Below are 6,445 nucleotides of genomic sequence, written 5' to 3' on the forward strand. Positions count from 1 at the left end.
TCTTGTACAATTGCCAAGACCATGCAGTACTCTGTTCCTGACTGTCATGCCCCATACTCCTGGGATGCAGATGACATGGGTTCCTAAAGTTCAGGCTGGAACTGGACTTAAAAATATGAATGGCTCTAAGATTTTACTCACACCATGGCACTATCAAACTGCGGGCAAACCCTGTTTCGGGTGGGCTGGCCCTTTATAAGGGTGGAGGATTTGTGGTGAAACTAGGTCCAGATAAAAAGAATGCAAGCAGGTAGCATAATGTGTTATAACAGGTAATGTAGTTTCAAAAGTATAAGTTACACTAGTTAATTTGTCCTTTCCTGTCCTACAGTCTTCAATATCTTTATGACAACATCTGGCTTGACATGTATACACGGGCTGTCTTTGTGGAGTTCACAGTTTACAATGCAAATGTGAACCTCTTCTGCATTGTGACTCATATTTGAGACCACGGGAGTGGGTGAGGCATCTCCTCTTGATATTCTTAAAAGATTCTCATGTTGTCAAAGGTTGGACTCATGGTAATTTTGTTGTTATTGCAGGTGCATTCCATTATCTCAGTGAGACTGTCCATCTTTATCAGTCCACTGGTGGCTTTCATGTATTTATTATGGCATCAGAGGCCATCTATTTCCTCTTCATTCTCTACTACATGTTTGTGCAGGTCCGTTTTCTCACGGAACATTAAAATAAAATGGTGTATGTAACTCAATTCGTAGTTCGGGAAGCGTAGTTTGAATGTTCAAACAAAACTTCAATAATAAAATAAACTCAAAATAGCACGGCAACCCCTTGCGGACGACTGTCGCGCACAAACAGAACCAAACCACAAAATAAAATCCAGGCCTGGTCCTCTCTCGTCTTTCACTGTCGTAACTCCTCCTTTTATCCTTCCAGAGCTCCTCCATGGGACTCGAGACCAGTAAGTGGTGCAGGTGTCGCTCTTTTTACGAGACTGCAACTGCAGATGCTGTACTGGGCTATCTGATAGCCTTCTTAGTTCTACTGGCCACCATAAAGCTGTGGCATCTATTGAGACTCAACCCCAAGCTACACATGATCACCTCCACTGCAGCGGGCATGGACCAATATCTCTGGCTTCATCGTGGTCAGGACCATCATGTTTCTGGCTTATTCCATTGCTGTTAGTATGGAAATGTTCTTTAACATAAAATGAAAATAGACCATGATCAGGGCCTACAATAGGGGCAACTCCTAGAGGGCCACAGTCCTGAAGAGTTTAGTTCCAACCCTGCTACATGTAGTTTTCAAGGGTAGCGTCCAAAAGCTTTGGAAGCTGACTTATTGCCTCTCTTGCCTTATGAGGCAATAACTTGCAGGCAGCATTTGTGCTGTATTTTCCCAAACTGATTTTGGAAGGACTTGAGGAGGCAGCATAAAAGTTTAATCATCTAAAATCAGAAAATAGAGTGCTTTGGTGATAAAGTGAATATTTCATTACTACAATACTCTCTCCATCTTTCGGATAGCTCCCATTCTTGTCAGGGGTCACCAAAGCAGAATAATCTGCAAAGCCAATTTGGCACGTTTTATGCAAGATGCTAGTTACTACAATACAAATTTTCACTAAAAATGACATCAAAAGTGGAAGACATCGCACTCTCAGTAGACAGCATGTGAGAAAATCATTTGATTTGGAGGTCTGGTTGCCTTTTTATGCCACATGCAGAGTCAGCATGTTTCAGCTTTCGGACACACCCAAGTTAACCTCGAAGGACTTAGCCAAAGCCACTGGAAGGCAAGCCAAAAAGTAACGACAAATGCTTATGCTTCCACTTTGGCGGTACGCAGGTAAAGAGACCAGAGGCTGTTTTGCTTGAATGAATGTCAATGGAGGAGAGGCTTCAATACACTAGCATTTAATGAATCGACAACCTGTTTGCTAATCTTCAACATGTTCTACACTAAACAATAGTTTTGAATTTAACTATTTTTAGAGTTTACACCAAAAAAAATGTCACTTTATAAGAGATGTCACAGACTTTTTGCAACAAGACTGAATTCAGCTTACGGCACTTTTCATTAATTCCTATGGTATCCGTAAACAGAAATTCAGTGTCGCACAACTCTTGACTGAAATTCACGGTGCGTTCCAAACGGGATATATCGCCCTCCAAAGGGCACTTCGAAGTGAAAACAATCATGGCCGCCATATTGAAGGGTCGTTCCAAACCGAAGTGCTCAAAACTGGCCACTTCAAAGGGCCCTTCGGAATGAAGGATCTCGAAGGGTACAACTGATGGACACTTCGGGCTCCCATGATCCTTTGCGCAGATTCTTTGCATGACGATGGCGCCTCCGTGTGGGCACGTGATGATGACGCAGAAGGGCTACGAACAGTTGTTTGGTCTCCTACACCCTTCAACCCTTCGAAGCTCTCACTCCGGAGAGTAAACACTTTGTAGCGAATCAGCTCATGGGGAAATATGAATAATTAACCATAACTAGTTATAATTGACTATTCATATATTTTAGATCCACTGTAGATTAGTAGAAAAGTCCATTTCTACGGTGCGTTTGTCCTGGGGACACAGAATGGGTTATCCTCCTCACATTCCTGGAGGCGTAATAAAACCAGTGATATCATGATTAGTTGTCATGGTGACCAGAGGCCTGTTCTGCCTTTCTGAGGTGTTAGGTGCACTTTGGGGGAAGGGTCCATAGACCCTCGTAATTGGCCATTTGGTTAAGTGAGGGGGAGTTAGATATTATTTGTTAAATATAACAAAAAGTTGTGTGTCTGATTGGTCCAAATGCTACAACTTTGAAGGGATTAGGGCATAGGGATGAGCCCTTCCGAATGGAACGCAGGGTCAGTCACGTCAAGGCTGTAATGTGATTAGTTATCAAGGCACATGTGATCCAAGTTGGCCGTTATGCTTTCTCCAATAGTAGGTAATACAAACCCTCTCATCTCCCAATAAGAAGACAATAGGCTTGTTTGAGATGCGCCTCGCCTCGCCTGAAATGAAGGCGAGAGCAGGCAGCTAGGGGAGGAGTGAAATAAGCGCAGTCAACAGACAGTTCTGCCCTCTCTAAGTGGAACAGATACCAACGAGATCAAAGGCAGATATCGCGTTATTCTCACTCATGTGCTGTGTTGCTAATAAACATGATATAATTTCAGTTCTGTTGCTTTTATATGAAAATAAATATGATGAACAAGACACTCAAAGTGCTTGCTATTTAATTCCATACGAAAGGTGTATTTATCCATTTTTACTTTAATACAAACATGTATTTTAGATTTTTATAGAAATATGACAACAATCACATATCTCACAGAGTTCGCACTGTCATAGTGTTTGGGAACATTCATGCATAATTTAAATACATAATCACATGGAACCAGAAAAAAAAAAAAACATTTTAGAAGAGAACTCAACATCACAGTTGTCTGAACCAATGAGCATTAAGCTGTGTCGTCAGCCAATCGTTTCCCATCATGCTTTTGATCAGTGCAGTCGGTGGAGAGCAACTGCGCTCGACTGCACAATCCGACACAGCCGCCTCACCATCGTGAGAATTTTTTGGCACACGTCAACATGACATCAGAGCAAGTCGGACGTAACTCGGACATTTCTAACTGGCATGCATCTTGCGGTGATCACCGGTGATTGGTTCGGCACAGATTTTGCTCATCTCAAACAAGCCTAATTTCTGACTTAGCTGGATAATGTGTGCTTAATTAGGGTTAAAGCTAAACTCTGCAGGACTGTGACCCACCTGAAGCTGGGTTTGGCATACAAGCTATTGGAACAGAGCTGGGCAACTTTGGTTCTGGAGGGCCGCTGTCCTGTAGAGTTTAGTTCCAACCCTAATCAAACACACCTGAACAAGCTAATCAATGTCTGATGTGTTTGATTAGGGTTGGAGCTAAACTCTGCAGGACAGTGGCCCTCCAGGACCAAAGTTGCCCAGCCCTGTACTGGACAGACAGAGTAATGCCAAATCCTGTTCCTGGAGATCTACCTACCTGCAGAGTTCAGTTATAACCCTGCTCCAACACATCTGTCTGTAATTATCAAGTGCTTCTGAAGATATAAATTATTTGGTTCAGGTGTGTTTGATCAGGGTTGGAGCTCAAGTTTGCAGGAAGGTACATCTCCAGGAACAGGACTGGGCACCCCGATTTTGGCACTATATATTACAAGTTAATAACATGATGAACAGCCTGAAATGCAGGGAATCTTGATTGCCACCATAACTCTCATTTGCAGACTGCACACATTCAATCCGAGTTCACATTTGTCTGAAAGTTTTACAATTTGTATCCCACTAGTGCAATTTGATGTACGGTTGGAGGATCTACTCATACAGGACTCTGCTTGAGGCTGCACAGACCATTATTTGTCTACAACTGGGTATTTTTAATTATGATGAGGTAAATATTAAAGGCATATACTGAATTGGATCCTGCATTATCTTCATGACATTTGTAGTTCTCAACCTCTTTATATCCCAGATTTTGGTGGCTTTCAATGAAGCGCTCTTATATTGCTTAAGGCAGTAAGCTCATTCAAATAACCATGTAAATGAAGAAACTAAAAGGCCTTTGGGTGCCCAGCCATTATAGATGTTTAGCATGCAAGTATCCACAAGAAGACCAAAATCAGTCATTCTTACAAACTATTGATAACCATTGAGAACAAGAACAAGAAGTTCAAAATCAAATGCAAAATGGTTGTGAAATTTGGTATACTTATTGGACAGGGCATTACTGGTAGCAATTCTGACGTCTCTCTCAAACTTTCCAAGCACTACTGACAGTTTTGACTTTCATTTCTGCTCATAATTTTTGAATAGTGTGGCCTGCAGTGTTGGGGAAAGTTACTTTTAAAAGTAATGCATTACAATATTGCGTTACTCCATAAAAAAGTAACTTATTACGTGACTTTTTATGGGAAGTAATGTGTTACGTTACTTTTTAAATCTGGACAGGGCTTGCTTGTTTGTTTTTAAAATAAAAAAGTTCTATTTTTGGCAAATATAAAAGCCTTTTCACACCAAAAGTGAAATGAATAAGCCTCAGGCTGAAGGGAAAGTAAATGTACGTCCGTACAGCAGAATGCAGAAGAAGAAAGTTCAACACACTTCAGCAATAAAAAAAGACTAGTCCTTTTTAAATCTGGACAGGGCTTGCTTGTTTGTTTTTAAAATAAAAAAGTTCTATTTTTGGCAAATATAAAAGCCTTTTCACACCAAAAGTGAAATGAATAAGCCTCAGGCTGAAGGGAAAGTACATTTACGTCCGTACAGTAGAATGAAGAAGACACACAAATGTTTGTCTAGAGTAATTTTTGCTTATTAGTATGGCTGAACTGGATCATCGAAGGTCAGAAGCAAAGACATTGTTAACAGAATGGGATTAAATACAATTAGGATATTTGTGTTGTTTAACATTTAATTATTGCAGGTTTGCTCATATTCTGAGTTGCATCATTTTTAATCATTTTGAGGAATTCTGAATCTGTGTTTTTGTGAGTGAGATGAATTAATGCATATTCATATTATTTTAGAACTACAATAACATCTTCTGATTTCTCTCAACATAGGGACAGGAGAACTGTCAAACAATAAATTGGGGGGAAAAAAGTAACTTGCGTTACTTATTTGAAAAAGTAACTCGGATATTCTCTTGTAAATTAAAAAGTAATGCGTTACTTTACTAGTTACTTGTAAAAAGTAATCTGATTACGTAACTTGCGTTACTTGTAATGCGTTACCCCCAACACTGGTGGCCTGGATATACATTGTCCACTTGTTTTCAATTTTCACCCACACTTTTGTGATTTGAACAAAAAAAATGGCATTTAAACATCCTAAAGCTCTCATCTGATTTTCTCCACATTTGGGTTGGATCATTTTAATACACCAAATAATTTGTGTGTAACGCTGGGATCCTCATTCCTGATGCTGGAGAACCACTTTCCTAAAATTTAATTCTGCTGCTTCATCAGTTTGTCCAGTTAAATCCAGATGACACTGTGCATTATAGGCTTCACTTATGCAAATAGCACCTATTTCAGTGTTCCATGAGAGAGCTGACCTGCTCAAACTTGTACGAAGAGAAAATAGATGGTCTCTGATGCCAGAACAAATACACGAAAGCCATCATTTGTCAGTCTGTACTTAACCTACAGCTTATATTCAGTTTTCATAACATCTGGATCAGGTAATCTTGAGACTACTTCTACAGTTATCAAGCTTTTATATACCCAATATTTGGTGTAACACAGATTCTGACTCCTGAACCCAAAGAGACACTTTCCTACAAGAGTTTAGTTGTAACTGTGCCCCAAACACCTGGCTGTCATTTTTTTCGGAGTCCAGTTACATTTTTTTGTATAGAGCTTTTTACAAAACACATTATTTCAAAGCAGCTCTAAAGAAAATTGTGATGTTAATCTCTTAATATCTTCAT

This window comes from Sinocyclocheilus grahami, unplaced genomic scaffold (genome assembly GCF_001515645.1).
Source record: "Sinocyclocheilus grahami isolate Dianchi unplaced genomic scaffold, SAMN03320097.WGS_v1.1 scaffold62.1, whole genome shotgun sequence".
Taxonomy (NCBI): domain Eukaryota; kingdom Metazoa; phylum Chordata; class Actinopteri; order Cypriniformes; family Cyprinidae; genus Sinocyclocheilus; species Sinocyclocheilus grahami.